General features: G+C 37.8%; 1 protein-coding gene across 3 annotated transcripts in view; it reads right to left on the reverse strand.

The window, feature by feature from the left end:
* Positions 1 to 19,908, reverse strand: part of peak1 (pseudopodium-enriched atypical kinase 1) — a 51,917-nt gene that overhangs the window by 21,197 nt on the left and 10,812 nt on the right. For 2 of the 3 annotated variants that reach the window (XR_015712077.1, XM_087796700.1), the window contains exon 2: positions 6,434 to 6,500. The gene's annotated coding sequence lies outside the window, so the exon portion shown is untranslated. Of the gene's footprint in view, positions 1 to 6,433; positions 6,501 to 7,842; positions 7,908 to 19,908 lie in introns of those variants that run through there. The other variant, XM_087796701.1, reaches the window with a different exon arrangement.

The following is a 19,908-nucleotide window of genomic DNA, read 5'->3' on the forward strand; positions in this document are numbered from 1 at the left end:
AAGTTTGCAAATGTGTGTTAAATGTTTCAAATGTATTCGATATTCAATTTTGTGAAAAACATACCATATATTCTACATCTATTCAAATAGTGACCTTGTTTTATATCCACAAACGTGCATCTCTTAAGTTATTGAAACGATCTCAGATGAGAGTGTTTGGAAGCACAGATAAACGTTTGCACGATGGATTTGTCCCGAGGAATAAACAAGAAGAAACAAAACTGTGAGAAAGAATCAGGACAAAGATGGCGTCTCTACAGTCAACGCTCATTATCCCTGTTGACAACCCTGCACGAGCTCCCGCGTCTACACTGGCCTCATGGTTTTATCACTTCACTAATTGCTTCTCTAAGACCAACTTCTTCCTGCTCTCTTCGCCTCAAACCTTTATTTGTTGTGTAGCTCGACTCCTCACTGACGCACACACATCTTCACCACTGGTGTGAAGTCGCTCCAGTCATCAGAGCTTTCAATGCTACGTAACCTTCCTTTGGCTGGTTCTTACAGGTGGAAGAGAGGGTTGTTAGAGGTGGGACCTCCAGGTGAGTCTGGAGGGTTCGATGGCACACGACTGCTGAAGCACTGTTGCTTCCACGAAGGAGGATTTTGTCCATTCTTGCTCAGTCTTGATTTATTTATCCTTTATTTCTTCAGGTTAATCTCATTGAGATTAAAACATCATTTACAAGAGAGACGTGGCCAGGATTGACAGCAAAACACAGTTACACATAAAAACAATTCAATATTAAGTGAATAAAAACATTCACAGTTGCCGATGGAATCGACCTCACATTCTTGACAACAGCATTACATTTGTTAAAAGATACAAGATCCTGAAGCTTGAGCTGCTTCTGCAGGTTATTCCGTGAAGACGACGGCGATTTCATTTGGTGTTTCTAGTCAAATATTACAATCTTTGATTGTTTTTTTTTTAGAAAGTTAATGTATTATCTTTGTTTCAAGGCAACAGTATCAAACTGAATTACAAAAATAGCCAAAATCATTTGCACTTTTGGTCAAAACAAACCTGGTCAAAAACATTTCATTCTTGGCTCGAAACACATTCAATTCCACTCTTTCAACATCATTTTCATTATCATTGTAAGTCTCGATATAACTGTTACAACAACAATCTGTTCCTTATCTTATCTTAAACATTGTCATCTTTACAGAACATGAACTTTTATCTACTTTAAACATCCCGGGCTTGGTTTGGACATAGAACATGATTTAAGGCCAAGAAACAGTATTTAGTACAATATTTGTTTACCGTTGATGATGTACATGATATTTAAACTCAAATTGCTAATACATGAAGTGATGTCATCGTCTATAAAGTAAAGGCAGAAATATATGAAATATCAGAAAATATGAATAAAAGATGAAAAATAGTGGTTTACTGAATTACATTTTTGAGAAAATCTAAACTGTCGAGCACAGGGAGGACACATGGAAGACAGAAATGTTTTTGATTCATTTGCTGCCTCTTATGCAATAATGGAGTTAAAGGCTCTGTAATGCATCTTCGAGATGAGCAAATCTAATTTCACAGTGACAGCTGGAAAATAATATTTTTCACTCTCGTTCTCAGAGATTTCGGTGGTGAAAGATGGAGAGGAACGACTTCTTCCAGCGACAGAAAAGAGACTCGGATTTTCACTAATCTAGCTCACGGCAGAACTCATCTATGAAAGATGAGGAACAAGAAAGACAATAGTTTTGTGAAAAAAACAGGACGTTAAATCATTTTCTGCCAATATGGTCTGCAGAACAAGTCGGTTCCATCATTAGTACGGTTAGAAACGCTGCTTCATTTAGGTGGCGGTTCAGTTATTGATCGATAGATTAGATAATAAACTTCATTGATCTTCTTAATAACAGTCTTTGTCTGAAATACAAACATTGAATTCACATATTTTAATGTAGATTCATTTCAGTGATTCGAGGCTCACGCTCTCAAAAACAAATTAAGACTCAAAATAAGAGAGAAGATACATTTGATAAAGTCTGTTACAATGGAAAAAGGTCCAGAGTATATTTATTAGAACATTTTGAATTTTATCTAAGATACACGACAAACTGTCACATTATTTAAGTATTGGTGCAGTTTGTAAAGATCTAGTTTGGCACCAGAAAAAAGCTGAAATATACCATCAGTGCTAAAAGGTTAAACTATATAAGAAAACATGAAAACATTTAAACACCTTAAATGATATTTAAAGAGATGCGTCACCGGATGTTTTCAGTTTATTAACAATCTATTGATGGACTTTAACAGCTCCATCGGTCAGATTGACACGGGTATGAAATACGTAGAGGAGATAAATCCACCGTGGATGTGATTGTAAGAGACACGTGTCACAGTTTGATGAAGTTAGTTCATGAATCAACCCAAGAATAGGAAGAAACAAGATTATATACCATTAGTCCTGCACAAGTACCAGAGTCAGAGCAAAGACAATGTAATATTAATACATTTAAATACAGTTTAATTTAAGAAGCAAGTCATGTTTTTCCACAATGATTTCAGGGTGTAAAAGTTCAATAGAAGCCTGGAATAAACAGTTACGAACGCCTCTCTCTTGATCGTGATAATGCCACAGTGCTTTCCTACTGCGCCTTTCATTATACTTCCTGCAGATTACTGCGATAATTCCTCGCACAGATCAGCGTAATTAATCCAAAGGGAAACATACAATAGTGGTGCACGTCCTCTCAGCCTACATTTCCATTAAAATACCATAACCAGGAACATTTCCACTTCCTACTCGAGACAAACACGAGACGTTCAAGTCGAAGCCAAGAGACGAACAGCGAGACACACAGTGTCGCAGAAACATTGGTGAAGAGGTCGAGAGCATTCCTGAGCGTGAAAGAGTAGAGCAGCCTGGGAAAGAACGAGTGGAAGGTCTCATGGGGAAGCGACCTCCATGAACTTCAGACAAACACCAGAGGAAAGAGCAGATGTGTGGGTGTGCAGAGCATATACATTCGAGTTCATTATCATGATTAATGGACGCCTTATACACAAATACTAACAAATGAGAACTTTCCTAGTTCACCCTCAGAAAGACATTAAATTCAACAAAGTTACAACTTCTCCCTGCAGGAAAGTTCTGTCTATTTTTAATGATTATAGAACCAGCTTTGATTCCAGCAGAACTCTAACAACTGGGGTCACTTTCACTGGATTAAGACCCGACACTGAGATTTCATTGGTTGCTCCTGCTGTCAATAAAAACCGAGCTGCTTTGGATCATCAAATGTTTCTCCGACACATGTTTATCAAAACCCTGAACATGCAACCATTTCAAAAGAAATCTCCACTTGTCACTGCTGTCACTTTTTATATTTTTAGATGTTTTATTGTTTTAATAACATGTTCTACTGTGCTTTGCTATGATATACTTTTTATGTTTATGTAGTATATGTACCTTGACTGCAAGAAAGACGCCTTAAAATAAATGGTATTATTATTATTACGTAGGATCTTATTCTGCTATTGGCTGCAGGTTGTCTAAAGTCAAGTAATACAGACATTTAAAGAATAATAACTAATTAACATTGAGACAATTAAGTCATAGTACATATATAAAAACTTGTATATTTCTCTCATTCCTACTTTACTAACAGTAGAAAAAAAAACAGCCAAGCAACAAATGAGTATTGAGTCATTATTCTGGTTAACAAAGTACACGTTAAGTAAATGTTTTAAAACAGTGAAGATCAAAAGAAGAATTAACTATAATTCCATTTTACACCTCAATGATTTGAGCCATTGTAGATTCAGAGATTTACAATTTCAAAAGACAAATGTAGTTGTTTGGAACTTAAAAAAAAAAAAGAAGTTCACCACAATCTATAGATAATATACTTATTCAACACCAGCACAAGGAAATGTTTGTAAATATTGAACCATTTGAAAAGTTAGAGATACAGTCGTACTTATACAGAAGGTTCCAGAAACCACCGAAGAGAGAAGAAACAAACGTGGCCTACTTTCATCAAACAATCCCAGGTTCCTGCTGTAGAGCAGGAGTGAGGAGGGAGGGACTTGATAACAGCTCTCAATTACTCCGGTAAAAAGAAGCAGTGTTTTTGGTGAGGGAAGAATTTCTCTCTTTCCCATGACAGGCTGGAATGGAGCCAGGCTGAGGCTAATGTTCTGAGAACGTTGCAGTAGGAAATCTCATTTGTATTTTGTGTTACAAGTATTTGTGATTCATGTGATTCATGAACTTGACTCTTTGGTTGGTTGATCCTCATCAGTCTCCTCGAGAACTATATCAAAAAAAATATATCGATATCATGATATTGGCACGTGCGATATGCATCGAAAACATGTGATCATTTATCATTTGTCAATGTATAAATCAAGCATTTCTTAAATCTGCACTTCGACCAATCAGCGAATCACCTTTTCATGTTCTGTAAAGTTGTCAATTTGTACTTCTATGTCTCGTTGTTGTTTACGTCTCCGTCTGTCTGTGAACTGTGCAGCTTGCTAGGCTCGGTTGCTATGGCGACGCGTCTTGGCTCAGTATATCCAGTGAAGTAATACTAACTTATGATCTAGTCAAACACTAGTGATCCAGTGAAGTAATACTAACTTATGATCTAGTCAAACACTAGTGATCCAGTCACTCGTCTCTTTCAACCTCCTTTGTTAAAGCAACATATTGTAAGAACTTTTCATCTCGTCTCAGTTGTTTTCTTAGAAGATCGTGAACTTCAAACAAACCTGTCCGTCTTCACTGTATGCTAACGAGCTAAGTTGTTAGCGTCATTTATAAAGTGTTATGTGTGCGTCTTCACCGTATGCTAACAAGCTAAGTTGTTAGCATCATTTATAAAGTGTTATGTGTGCGTCTTCACCGTATGCTAACGAGCTAAGTTGTTAGCGTCATTTATAAAGTATTATGTGTGCGTGTACAAGGATTTATTATTGATTTGGTGATATCACGACGCGCCGGCAGCTCCTCTCTGATGTCACTCAGTTTGGCGGGAAACACATGCAAGTCCCGCGAGACTGAGCGTTAGAAGTAATATTTTTCTACCATCATGTCGACACTGAAGCGCGGAAATAAATGAAAGGGAAATATCAAGTATCAGGAAAGATACAGGAGTCTGGGGTGGAAGAAGAATCTCTGTTTTCATGACAGACTTTCACACATTATTAAATGACATGCACAGATTGTAATACTGTGTAGAAATATTCGGTATGTTTTGTAAACTAAGCAGAAGTAAAAAAAATGGTTGCACTTGTAAGTATTAAGTATAAAGAGAATGTGTTATTCAGGGAAGGAAAATAGAAAACTAACCCAACAAGAGCCTGACACTTTAACAACTGTATCATCCCTTTAAGTTAAGATATATTTGACTTCTTGGCCTTTGAGAGAAATCTATGCTACGAAGAAGTTCACCGGTGAAGGTACTTGTTCCTGCAGCTGACCTTGCACATCAAACTGCAAACACTGAAGCAACAAAGAATCCACAGCAAGTATGTGAAACACACACATGTGTTTTTAACTAATAATGATACTTTTCTGAGCCGCGGGAACAATGAATGAAGTTCTATGATCTATGAACGCTCTCGATCAATACTCTGTGTTTAAGGGTAAATTGTTTTGATATAAAAAAAGGGTTTTATCTGGAAACAATATCTACTGTGACCAATATTATTAATCCAGTCTTCCTGCCTGAGTTCACAACAGGTGATTTAAAGAGCGAAGTTCAGCACGAGAAGAATTAGCAACACTTTGATGGTGTATCCAACAAACGTATCTAATATATCTATATACATCTAATATAATACTAGAGTTTTGTATTCATTTATTCTGCCTTCTTCACAGTCTCTTTTTCTTGAACCCTCTCCCTGGAACTGTTTTCAAAATCATAAAAGGAACCTTTGATTAAACCTTATGTTATCTCAGGGTCAAGAAAAAATGTGTTTGTGGTATCCCTAATGTTGTCTCTGGGTCAAAGGCCACAACCTCCCTGGCTTCCATGAATACATATGCAGTTGTGGAGGTCACCTTGACCCAGAGATAACACAAGGGATACCACAAACACATTAGTTCACAGGCCTTCAGGTCACCTTAACCCTGAGACAACACAAGGGATACCACAAACACATCTATTCATAGGCCTTCAGGTCAACTTGACCCTGAGACAACACAAGGGATGCCACAAACACATTTTTTCACAGGCCTTCAGGTCACCTTGACCCTGAGACAACACAAGGGATAATAAAGTAACATCAAGTGTAAGCCAGCTTGTGAATGATTCCACCTTCTATTTAAGAAACACTATGATATCACTAGATATCACTAGATATCACTAGATATCACTAGATATCACTAGATATCACTTGATATCACTAGATATCACTAGATATCACTAGATATTACCACAAACACAAACATGAACTCACATCATCGCAGGTCAGTCGGTCACTCTGGATTCATCAAACCTCACTTGCTGACCACTCGCTGCTGGACCTGCAGACAATGAAGACAAAATTAAATAAAACATTTTAAGAGTGTTATCTTATTTATATATGATATATTATATGTTTTTAATTGTGATAAAAGTGTGCAACAACACAATTCTTTGGCAGGATCATCAACACAAATTTAGAAATCGTGGTCGTTTATTCGTTCCCTGGATGTTGTTGTTTACATTTTATATCCACTTCTGTGCAAAAACAATAATATTCTGTCAAGAAACACATCAGTTCTTCAGGCCTACAGGAGTCGACTTGTTGGGAGTGTTTTTGTTTTTGTTTGAGTACACGGTCTGCATCGAATCTTTACGTTAAAAGGGAGGAACCCAAATGCCGTACAAATCCCAGAGTCGTGTGTCATTCATGTTTGTGACTGTTTCTCAACTTCAAGGTATACAACTAACACACAACACTAACAAGTGTTGACAAGAGGGTAAAGTGTGTTCTGACATTCCAGGATTACGAGAAACACGGACCAGAGCATCTCAAACATTGATCGTCCTGAGCTGTTACTTCACATGTTACAGTGATGCTTCAGAATTACACTTTGACACAAATCAAACTCCAGCCAAGCTACAGCAATATGCTAACATTAAAGTGGAAAACAACAACAACAACAGTGTCTTAATAAGACTTAAAATGAGAAAGCGATGCCAATTTCAGTTAGAGTTAGAGTCATTCATGCAGTTTACCTTCACATCCTACACACCTTTGAATCGGTTGAAAAACATGAGTGGAAGTTTGTCAATGAAATATCTGCAACAGTACAAAGTTGAAGTTCTTACTATATAATAAAAGTTCCAGTATTGATTTCTAATCTGCACCTACAGCAACAAAGTAAAGTTAAGTGACCTTTATATAACTGTTGGTTTAAAACATGAAATCTGCAGTTGGACAGAGCAACTGAATAATACACACATCTTCAGCTCCAGTACTAACACAACGTCAATAGAAAAACAACATCGTATCGCATTAACATTAATGACTTTCTAACTGTTCAAATGTGCGTCAGCTTCTCCACTAGTGGCTGATCTGTATCCTTGGACCTCAGTGGTCCAGGAGAGGATGTTGTGGTTCCATCACGACCATCATGAAATCTACGTGGCAAACTGAACCCAGATCCGATCAGGAAGGTAAAACAAGGACACGATACAAACAAACGTTATTTTACAGTGAGATGAAGTAACTTTCTACACAACATCAACGACCCGAACTGAGGATTGTCATCTTTTTTTAGACGTCGACTTCAGAGTGTTCAGCAGTCGTTCTCCGTCGCTCTATAAATACTCATCAACACACATGTGCACAAAACACTGTGAAAGTGGGAAAGTACTCACGGAAGAGCCACATTTATCCAGCGAGTCGAGATAGAGGAGAGATGATAATAACAGTGATGATGGAGCTGGTGCATGAATGAGAGACTGGAGAGAGGAAGAGCTGAAGAGCCACGTGAGGAGGAGGAGGAGAGGAACAGGGGGAGGAACTATTGGGGGAGAAGCATGATGGGAGCACTCTGGAGGTGCACAAGTGAACCAACATCAGCGCAAATTACATGTTGAGAATACAGGAGTGCGATTGAAAAGAGAGAGTCATTGGTGGAGGATTTGTTTACACAAAATAGTCAAAGATTAAATAGAATATTTGGAGATGAAAGTTGCGTCTTTGGCCACAATTTACGAGCAAACACAGTCATTACATCTTATTGAATCTGTTCTCAACAGGATCCTGAGAATAACTTAAGGAAAAACAACATTTGTCAAAATATATAGTATAGTTTTTGTTTTTATATACATTAAAAATGGGGGAAGTCACACTTGAGTGCAACTATTTTTTGGTTTGTATTGTCAAGAATCTGTCACGATATAGGGTCAACGATACGTTGTATTGTGGAATATTGTAGTATTGTACTTCACCGAGTACTTAACTCCGGTGTTGTAGAATTTACAGACCACATGACTCTTGACGAAGTCATAACTGGACATATTTTGGTTTGAAAACAAATTAACGCAAACATCAGTTTTAAAAGCTGCTGGACCCACTGTATCCTCTCATCCTCAGTCATCGCCAGGTTCTAGCAGGATTTATTTGGGATTTTAACTCCTAAGGACATAATAAAAAATAAATAAATAATAAAAATCTATTCAGTGCAGTTGAATATTGATACGATATTCAATAAGATTGTGGCATTTAAGTGTATCAATAAAGTTGTATCCATCCATCCATCCATCCATCCATCCATCCATCCATCCATCCATCCATCCATGTATGTTTTCCTACAGGTTTGGTCTTAAGTGTTTCATGTCATTCCTCAACGGAGTGATGGTGTAGAGAGTGTTACGTTGAAACCATACGATCTCGACTCCAAGGACACTCATCAGTTTCCTGATGTTGCTTCAGATCGTCGTGCCAACAGCAGCGAGCGAGTATCACTGTTGTGTGGATACACTTGAGAACACTTGAGCCGCCGCCATGTTTGAGCGAGATAAGAACCCGCATGGACTTCCATTCAGATCCTTTTCCAGCTCGGTGGAACAAACTATTTGACTTTCATGTAACGCTTATCGCTTCAACTGTAGTGCTTGAAAAATTATCAATGAAAACTGTTTCAATGAATAACACTGAAACGTAAAAGTTAATTAGAAACTTAATATTTTGCGTAAAACATATCTATTACTGACACATGTAGAAGTGAAGAGAGGTTCATTTCTACCAGAATCCACAAACTATTAACAAACAACCATTTAAATGTATTTACTAAACATCATATTTAACACTGACAAAAAGGTAAAACTGCGTAGAGAAACAACAATGAAGGCACATTGTATTTTAATAACATTTATGGTAAAATATTTGTGTGATTTGAAAGACATTTGGACCAGAATTAAGTTAAAAAAAAACATGAAAATATCACTATAACTTGAAGAGACTCATCAATAAATCCAAGTATACCTTTCAAAGTCTTTGTCAGCGTCATAGACAAACAAAAACATTGTTATTAAAAGAGTGAAGTTCCTCAACGTTAGCCTTTACATTGAAATGTTGCTAAATATTATTCAAATTTAAACATTTACATCAAGAAAAAAAGGTAAAGAAACTTTCTACGGAAGATAAATGTTAAATACAAACAGATGTATCTCATATTCTAATGTTATTAATATTATATCATAAAATTCAAAAATCAACAATATTTATTCAGTGAAATCAGATTCAATCAGTCACAGATGAGTAAAAACATGAGCGTGATACGAGAGCAAAGACGGAGGAAGCACAGTATTGATCACTTCAATAGCTTCCTTTTAAGAAGGTCATTGATGGATCGCTCCTCGATATCCCGTACGTAATATGAATCCCTGGAAATATCTCTGACACCACAGTCTACATGCAGGATGAGTTTCTCACAACGACTGCAAACACATCTTGTCATCAGTGCAGAAAAGACACAACATTTGATGTTCATTCATTCACAAGCAAAGATCTGAGATCATTGCTGACTTCACACATAAAACTGAAATAAATAAGAGTTAATTGTTTTAATATGATATACTACATAAAAGTTAAGATGAAAGTGTTTGTCTACAAAACCTTCATTAAACCTCCAGAGCTGCTGGTGATCCAGGATCTTCAACATGTCAATGATCCAGAGTTCTCTCCAGCACCTCCATGGACTCTCCCATATCCTCCTCTTTTCTCACTGTATCCTCCCTCACTCCTCTCCTTATCCATCTGTCTACCCCCCCATCCTTCCTCCCAGCCGGTCAAAGCAGGAGGCCGTCAACAATGAGTCTGGTTCTGCTCCAGGTTTCATCTAAAAGGACGTTTTTCCTCGCCATAGCTCACTGTGTTTCACTTATTGATCTTTGTTGAATTGCTGGGATCTGTTTTTCCTTAATCAACTATAGTCTTACTTCAACTGTATAGTGTCTTGAGATAACTTTGTTATGATCAATAAATTGAATTGAAACTGGCTAAAGCATAATTCAATTATAAAGTCATGTAAAAGCCAACAAACACGCATTTGTTTGTATTGCATCATAAACATATTGAACCCAGTTTTCTTGTTAAAATAATTGTAGATAAAGTCGAATTATCGATAACAAACAGTGTCTAGTTCTATCAGATGTGCTGGTTTCTGCCCATGACCAGGGAAAGTGAAACTAAACACTTGATTATTACTTTAGTTGGAATATTGGAGATGGATGGAGTCGATCCGTGCACGTTGATCCGTGCACGTTTGTGACACTACAAGAGGCTTCTTTGAGCTTCTCAGTGGAACAACAACATCAAACATCTCCACAGTCTTCTCTCACAACGCTATTGATCCTCGATCGGCTCACACATATTATTTACTAGCACAGCTGCAAATGACAACACGACAGACTGTCATAAGGAAGTGGCTTCGGGGTCGACCTGAGGTCAAACTCGCTCGTCGAGCCATTTCAAGTCTTTCTGTTTCCTCCGACTATCAGCTCCGAGCACTCGTGTTCCTCCCTCGGCCGCTCGGCTAATAATTATTAGCAGGATGAAAGAAGATGAAAGAGGGGGTGCGTGGATGAGGTCCAGCTCAGGGTGACTGCATGGATACTAGTGGGAGCCGCCAGTGGACGAGAACATCGGCCCAGAGATTAGGACTGTGGGAAATGAGGAATTACTTTACGCCGAACCAATCCTAGCCAACGACTCTGTGTCATTAAAGACATTGATATGGATGTTTGGACACGAGCGGAGGCTACGAGTCCGTCGAAGAGTCTCAAGATATCGTTTTGAAAGACAGAAGCGCGGACTCTCCATGATAACACGGATTATAATAAAAATGTAACTCTGCACTAGGAATAAGACATTCTGGGTGTGAAGCTGCCAAAGAGTGTGTCGCGAACAATACTTTGTCACGATAGGAAGAATCAGAATCTGTAAAGAACAAAACAGGAGTTTATTAACGTGGTGAGCTGGTAAAAAAAACATCTTAAGTAGGATCCTGTTCATCCTCATGTTGTGTTGTCTGATTATTATAAGATGCTATCCTTGAGTTCATCGAATGAAAAGTGCTTTTTATTAAACATAAGTAACTTTAATTAACTATATAGTCTTGAACAAAGTTACATGTTTCCATAGTTAAAAACTGGCAACGCATGCATATTAAAATCTCAACTCATTAAAGTGCTCACGACATAATTTTGACTTGATATCATTTCGCAATATAATAATACAATTTGACAAAACATAAGTATCTATGTACTTTAAACAGGGTTGTTAGTAGAAAGTCACTTCTGCCCTCTGACCTGATTTAATGTTCCCCCAAACTATAGCGTCTTTTCACCGGTAGCATCGTTTTTACCAAAAAATTAATCAATTTACTTTAAGTGTCTTGAGCTCTCGTTTGATTAAAACTTTACAAATTTTTCTGAAGTAAAACTGAGAAAAGAAGGAACAAAGGTAGTGAACGTTAGATTAATTTATTATTTGTCTTTCTCTGCAAGAAAACACCTCTGAGTAGAAATTCTCTTGGGATTGATTTTATTTGTATAGAAATACATATAATCCAGGAAACGGTCTTAAAGTGAATGTATTGTTATCAGTACTTGTATTGAAGATGTTTGTACTGATACCAAGCCCTACTGTGAAGTGACAAGAAAAGAATACAGTTCAACTATAACTAATGCTAACTAATGCTAACTCATCTGGCTCATGGTTACAACAATCTTTCTTCATAATCATCAAACCCATGAACCTCTTCCTGATGTAACCGTCATCAAAAACACATCATTTCTAGTCATCTGTGTTTCACAAACTTTACTAGTTTGGTTTCATTTTCCGTTCATTTTTCTTTGTTTTCCTCTGAAGGTTCATGAGAAAACTGCTGATATTAAACTGGCATGAGGGCAGAAAGGATTGCTATGAAGCTTCTCCTCCACTTTATCAACAACTGTCCTGTCAATCATCCCCGACAGTCACCCTGACCCCTGATCCGGGCCGGCTGCACTCTCTTCTTCACCTCCCGTGACCTCTGTCCATCACCTGTCAGACGGGTTCTATAGATTTAACCTTAAAGCCTCTTTTCCTTCCTTACATTTTCTCTGGATCTGTTCGTTCACACACGTCTCACTTTCATTCGTCTTCCCGTCAGACTGTAACTCAATCTCTTCCTCTCGGCATCAACTCCTCCCCGTTATTATCCGTCCACGACTCATCGCCAGAGCAAACAGGAAGTGGCTGATCTGTAACAACTGCACACCTCGACACGACATCACGTCCTAGTGTCCTCGGACATGTCGTCACACACTCCACCTCCTGACACACACTTCCTTATATGCCTATGACAACTGTAGCATTTACAACACGAGTATTTCTGCAACATTGGAATAATCTTACTATGGATGTTAACACAAATAAATACACATCATTCAATGCAATGACATATACTGAATATATTTTTAAGTTAATTTATCATTTACCAACAGCAATGTATTGTTTTTTATTTTCAATGAATAAATAACAGGAAAACTTTCGCTTTTTTTTTTTAATCATGTATTTTATAGTTGTTTTATGGTTTATTTTTCGATAAAGTTTTTAAATGAACAATTAACATGCAAAAATGAACTGCGTTTGTTTACTGTTTGCAACTAAACTTTCAAGAGCCATAGGGCTGTTAATCCTCTGCAGCTAAAGAAACAAAGACATCCTGCGAGACCCTGGCAATGACTGAGGTCGAGAGGATACAGTGACTCCAGCAGCTTTTAAAGTTTGGACATATTTTGTCTTTCAGTTCTATTAATGCAACCAAACGAGAACAATCACAAGATGAATCAATTAAGTTCGCCTGGCAATTTGTTACGAGAATTCTGTCCATCAAAATATATGGAATTGTATCGTGAGATAGTGTATCGCTACAGCTCTACCATGAAGTACAAACTAAATATTTTCCCAGAAGAAAGTGAGGCAGAGGAAGTAAATAATGAGAATAAATAAGAGTGCCACTTTGAATGATCATTAAATCTAAATCCATGGTTCTCGAGATGAGTGTAATCGATGAGGATTCACGACAGAGAAGAATTAAAAACAACATTTAGTTGAATCAACAGCACATAGAAATGAAGTCATGAACACAGTGAGCGAAAGTTAAGCTCTCAGCACTGGAGCAGACTGGCACTGCTCACTCCTATTTATAGCAGCTCGGGCCAGAATTAGCGCCTTTGAAGCATTCGTAATATTTATTGGGTGAGCAAAATAATGAGCCCGGTCGTGGCGAACTGAACTGTGGATCAGTGGACGGAAGACGTCTTTATTTATGTTTTCAGAAAGCTTAATATTCAGCTTCCTCAAAGGTAGATGATAAATGTATAAACAAAACACAAATGTTAAAAATAAATCTTCATCATAAGTAGTTTTTCATCAAGTTTATATCAAATAGAAAAGTATTGTGTATTTCATCACAGTTTTCCATGGGTGAGTAACTTTTAAATCAACCTCGACATATACTGTGACATATTTACATGATTAGGTAAAACAAGTCAGTTACACGATATAAAGTTACGATATAAAGATAAATAGACCATAAAGGGACGTGGAGTTTTGATCCTAAGTTATTTATTTTTAACCATTTGACTGAAAACTAATGCAAAGCCACTTGCAAGTTGCTCAACAGCTGGGCTGGAGAGAAACACAGTAACAGGACGCCACAGATCAGCCAATGAAAGCTCCGGATCTGAGCCACATTGCAATCTGTCAGGGTCTGGAGATTCATTACAATGAAGCTCTGCTGAGAATGTTAGTCTTTGAAATGTCATACGAGCTCAAAAGCATTCTGCTCTGGAAACGGAGGAACAACAACAGCAAGAATCTCAACGAGTCGCTATGGATGCCATGAATCACACGAGCTGCTCTCGTGAACACATGTGGTCAGAATCCACCACCGTGAGAACATTTGAACCTTCTTAACCAGGATCACAATCTCGAGTATCTTCATCTCTTATATCCTTTAACATGACCACTGTTTCTTATCTTCACACGTTCATCCATTTGTCTCCAAACGGCTCCTCACGAGATGTTCTTTAAATAAACTGATTTCAGATCTTCACGGTCACACCCATTGAAAACCTTCAACTAGATCTACTGTCTCTGGACCATACTTCATGTCGGGTTCAACAACTGTCCTTCAAGACGTCCTTCTCAGCTGCTGCTCTTCTGTCACAGATCACACTTATCTTCTCCACCTGCCTGCACTCTTTTCTTCACCTCCTTTCATCTCTTTTTACTACTTTACATCAGGTCAACATAAGTATCTTATACTAAAACTAAAACTACTTTTAATTATTTTTCCAATTGACATTATACTGTATTATGTCTTGTTATTTTGGATTTATTAATTATTTTCATGATAAGAACCTGCTTGAGCTAAATTCATGGTGATATTTTAGTAGGAAAGTACTTTAGAAAATAGTCATGAATATGCATTTAAATATCGAGCCTTGTCATCAAAATAACACATTTGTTTATATCCTCTTAACAGGATTTTATCGCCCTGTACACCCTGGTGTGACCTCTTTCAGATCATCATGTCAAAATGATGTTATATATAAAATAAAAATAAAATATATCATATCATCCTCATCCAGAAATCCATCTTTTGTCAGGCTCAGTTCAAACAGAAACTTTGATTGACAAGAAAAAAAATCTTCTAAAATAAATAAATAAAAACAATCCTTGACACTGAACTACTAAACAGATCATAAATCAAGAAAAAACCCAGAGTATCATGATACTAAATAAATACAAAATGTACGTTAAATAAAGTTTTACAGTGAAGTCTACTTAAATATATGTTAAATATAGATTTAAAAACAACATAGAGCATTAAATTATCAAATAATCAATGGATCAATGAATAAAAACATTAGTATCCAGTCCTCGATGAATCCGTGTGAGTGATGGTCAGAACGATCCATTGATTGAGTTTATATTGACCAGTAAAGACCGATCGTGGCACTTTAACTCTCAAACGTCCGCCACTAAAAGCTCAACCAGCTGCTGGTTTCCACGACCAACTGCAAACCATGTGAGGCGTCAGAGAAAGTCTGGAATTGAAGTAGACGAAGGTCAGAAGCGAACCCCCATTTATGCTCCAGACATATTGATCTGCTGCGTGTTTTAAATGATTGTTGACCTTTTGTTCGACACAACCTGACAGGAACACTTAAACACATCGTATTCATCCATGTTGTGTGCATTTATAAAAGTGCGTATCACACAGTTTGACTTTCTCGCATGTTGAGTAAACAAAAGTGATTCTCATAGATCTATTTACGAGTCAACAGCCTGACTTAATAACCCAAAAAACCCCGGCAGCAGTGAGTCTATGATGCACAGTGTGCGGCTGCTGGTCTCTGCTCAGACAAAAAACCTGGCACTTGAAAGTGAGAAGCATCCAAGGAAAGACAGACGGAAGGTAAGCAGTGGAACCGATCCGGGCTTGGAGTCGATACAGGAATGAGTTGCAGTGACCTATTTTATTGATCGACGAAAACATCGAATAGCGTTATAATTACACGTTACTTGATGTTTCCCTTTTTATTTGTGAAATCATCCACTACAAGAGGACGTTTAATATCAAGTGATGGTTTCATAAATAAAAAGGATGAAGCTATAAGAAGACTTGCCCTGACAGGGTCAAAGGGCCAAAGTAAGTATTTTCCACACTATTAGGCACCGGATTATAAGGCGCTCCTTCAATGAATGGCCTATTTTGTTTTCATAATATAGTTTGCACAGGATTATAAGGCCTATGGAATAACAGATACAGTCAAACGACTGGCGTTGTGTTATTATCCACTAGATAAAGCTGTGCTAAACGGAACGTCAACAAAACTGTCAGATAAAGTCAAACTTTATTAAGTGTTCTGAGACTGGTGTTGTGAGCAGACAAATGTTGAGTTAGCAGCAGAGAAGTTGAGCGTGTGTATGACGGCTAGAGCGCATGTGTATGACATGTTGAACGCACGTGTATGACTGGTTGAGCAGCAGAGTGATTTTGTACCACAGCCAAGACACACTCGTTCAAACCGATGGCAGTAATCTTACTCCATAGACATCCGCCATGATGTGACGTGCGTCGTTAATCCCACCCCGTGATGAAGCAATGATGTAATTCCTCCCTCTGCGTGTCGCCTAAGTCGGTGCAGAGTCATGAAAGTGTTTGTAAACAAGTCACCCACCAGGTAATGTTAAATATATATGGCGCTCCGGAATATAAGGCGCACTGTTTGAGAAATGTATAGTGCGGAAAACACAGTAAGTAAGTATAAGAAGACTTGGAGGTTTCCCTCCACTTGGGTGGAGTAGATAAGAGTTAATTACAAAACATTGAGTGAGGACGATGAAGAGCACGAACAAAAGAAAAATATATCAATAACAACTTTTTCAAGCCTGTGGAGAGACTTTCTTCAATACAATACATTTACGCTTCTACGGTCACCATCTACTGCATGACGTGGTACAAACAACTATTATTGAACGGCGTATCGCGTCATACTATCCATACATTACTCCATCAGCAGCGATCTGATGCAAGCACCCGTTGAATCATTCTGTCGTGAGAGGCAATGAGCCGATGACTTGTGAGTCACTGACATCTTTGGCTGCAGAATGCAAAAACACAATCATAAGATTATCGACGACGGAGAAAAAAACTCATTGTGCGTCAATTTCTCGATCTCCGGGGAGACTTACAGCGAGTCGTGACGCTGCCAGGAATATATTATCCACGGCCGACGCTCCATTCCTCAGAACTTCACGGGAAAATAGCGAATAAAAGCACATGGAAGTCGAAAGAGTCGAGCGTTGAGAAGACTTAAGTACAGCTTGAAACATGGATGGAGTCTCTGGCACACGAGACCACTACTTAAAAATACCTGCTGCATGAAGTCACGACGCAGGATAATGATGATTATTTCACTGGTTGACAGTACACAAAGGAAAATACCAACTTTATCATGACTTTGGCATGTAGCTCTTTAATGACAGGCCCCAAGAGAGTTGACTTTAACGAAAAACTGTTTAGTTCCTTAAATAACCGAATAAAAGTGGTTGTTGAAAAATCTATGATATCAATATGAACACATTGTAATGTTAGTTTATGTTTAATTAACTTCCCTCAAATAGCGACTTCCTGTATTTCTTACAATATTATTCACGTTAAACAACCTCGACCTCTAAAGGCAGTATCGAAAAATTCAACTTTCAGCGTTTTTCTCCCCCATTGTTATACTGAGGTATTCATCCATGATTCAACAAAAAAGTCTGGAGTCACTCCCGTGTCCTGATTTCATCCAGGCAGGCCCTGGATTCTGGTTTGTGCTCAGGCAGGAGTCCAAACTATAAAAGGAATTGTTAGTGTTGAGGCTGAGTCACCAAGCTTATGGCCAAGGTTCAGTTTTCACAGGAGGGGTGTTTATTAAACGTGTACATCGGGTGTATTTAACAGGTCCACCCTTAATGTGACTCAACTAATGATGAGAGATCCTACAGAAATGTCATTGACTGAGGCAGGAGAGTGAAGTTATGGTCTCTTAGTATAACTTTATGAATCCAATATTTTTAAATATTATTTGCATTTTAACAGGCTGGGAACCAAACGTTGCTTCTATCAAAAATTTGTGGAGACAAAATTGTCAAGACGGGGTGAGAAATCAAACTTTAAATTCATTTTAAAAATGCATTTGTCGATGACATAGTGAGGAAACGCACACATCGGCTACACAATGACAGTTGTGGTTTCAACGCAGAGACAAATAACAACAGAAATTCTTGAAGTATTTCCTCGAAAAAAATGCTTGTCGAGCAGAACAACTGGAAATAATTTGAAAATAAAAAACAAAAGTTTTATTTTGCATGAAGTCTTGAAGAAGCCCTTTTTTGGGAAGTGTATCGGAATAAACACAAACAAGTCCAAACAACACAATGAAACGACAGCAGCACCAGCAAACAAACAAACGTTCCAAAAAACATTGGAAGCTCCTCCAATATTTCTACAAATACATTATTTTAAATATAAAACAACTCAATTAAACAACTTTTTTTTGTTCTAACGGTCATCTTGGAGGCTCACAAACAGAATTGAAGTAAGAAACGACACTATTGGCCGATTTCAGAGACGATTTAGCCCTTTTTTCAACTTTCTGCAGTCAAAACATGTCGAATTTACAACTTTTTTTGAGGCTTCAGAAAACAACATTTTCTTTTTATGAAGGCAATATTTATATTTGTCTCTTGTTATTCAACCACTGCAATACAGCCGTCATCTTCATCTTTTTGTACGCAAACATCAAATGTTTTAAACCCGGTTTGTGTTACTTGTCTTGTTCAGAAGCAACTGAACTGAAGCTCAACGTCTCACACACTCCTGGATAAACTTCAGATGGTCTCGGCATCTACAGCCACCCGTGGATCTGCTGTCGTTTATCTCCAGCTCTCACAACAAACCAGTCCTGACGACATGAGGGCGACTTTTTTTTTTAAGAAATGAGGCATAAGAACTGGAACGTTATGAAGGTTGTGCTGAATATTGCATCATGATGATGTCACTGAAAACTAGATTCACATTCTTTATGGTGTCAGTTATTTTATGGAAAACTAGAGTTTCTATAGCAGAGAAATCAAGATCAAGTCTATCCATATATACTTGTATCTCACACACGTGTCCATCCATATATACTAGTATCTCACACACGTGTCCATCCATATATACTAGTATCTCACACACGTGTCCATCCATATATACTAGTATCTCACACACGTGTCCATCCATATATACTAGTATCTCACACACGTGTCCATCCATATATACTAGTATCTCACACACGTGTCCATCCATATATACTAGTATCTCACACACGTGTCCATCCATATATACTAGTATCTCACACACGTGTCCATCCATATATACTAGTATCTCACACACGTGTCCATCCATATATACTAGTATCTCACACACGTGTCCATCCTTATATACTAGTATCTCACACACGTGTCCATCCATATATACTAGTATCTCACACACGTGTCCATCCATATATACTTGTATCTCACACAAGTGTCCATCCATATATACTAGTATCTCACACACGTGTCCATCCATATATACTAGTATCTCACACACGTGTCCATCCATATATACTAGTATCTCACACACGTGTCCATCCATATATACTTGTATCTCACACACGTGTCCATCCATATATACTAGTATCTCACACACGTGTCCATCCATATATACTAGTATCTCACACACGTGTCCATCCATATATACTAGTATCTCACACACGTGTGCATCCATATATACTAGTATCTCACACACGTGTCCATCCATATATACTAGTATCTCACACACGTGTCCATCCATATATACTAGTATC

Source organism: Callionymus lyra, chromosome 8, assembly GCF_982586985.1.
Source record: "Callionymus lyra chromosome 8, fCalLyr1.hap1.1, whole genome shotgun sequence".
Classification (NCBI taxonomy): Eukaryota; Metazoa; Chordata; class Actinopteri; order Syngnathiformes; family Callionymidae; genus Callionymus; species Callionymus lyra.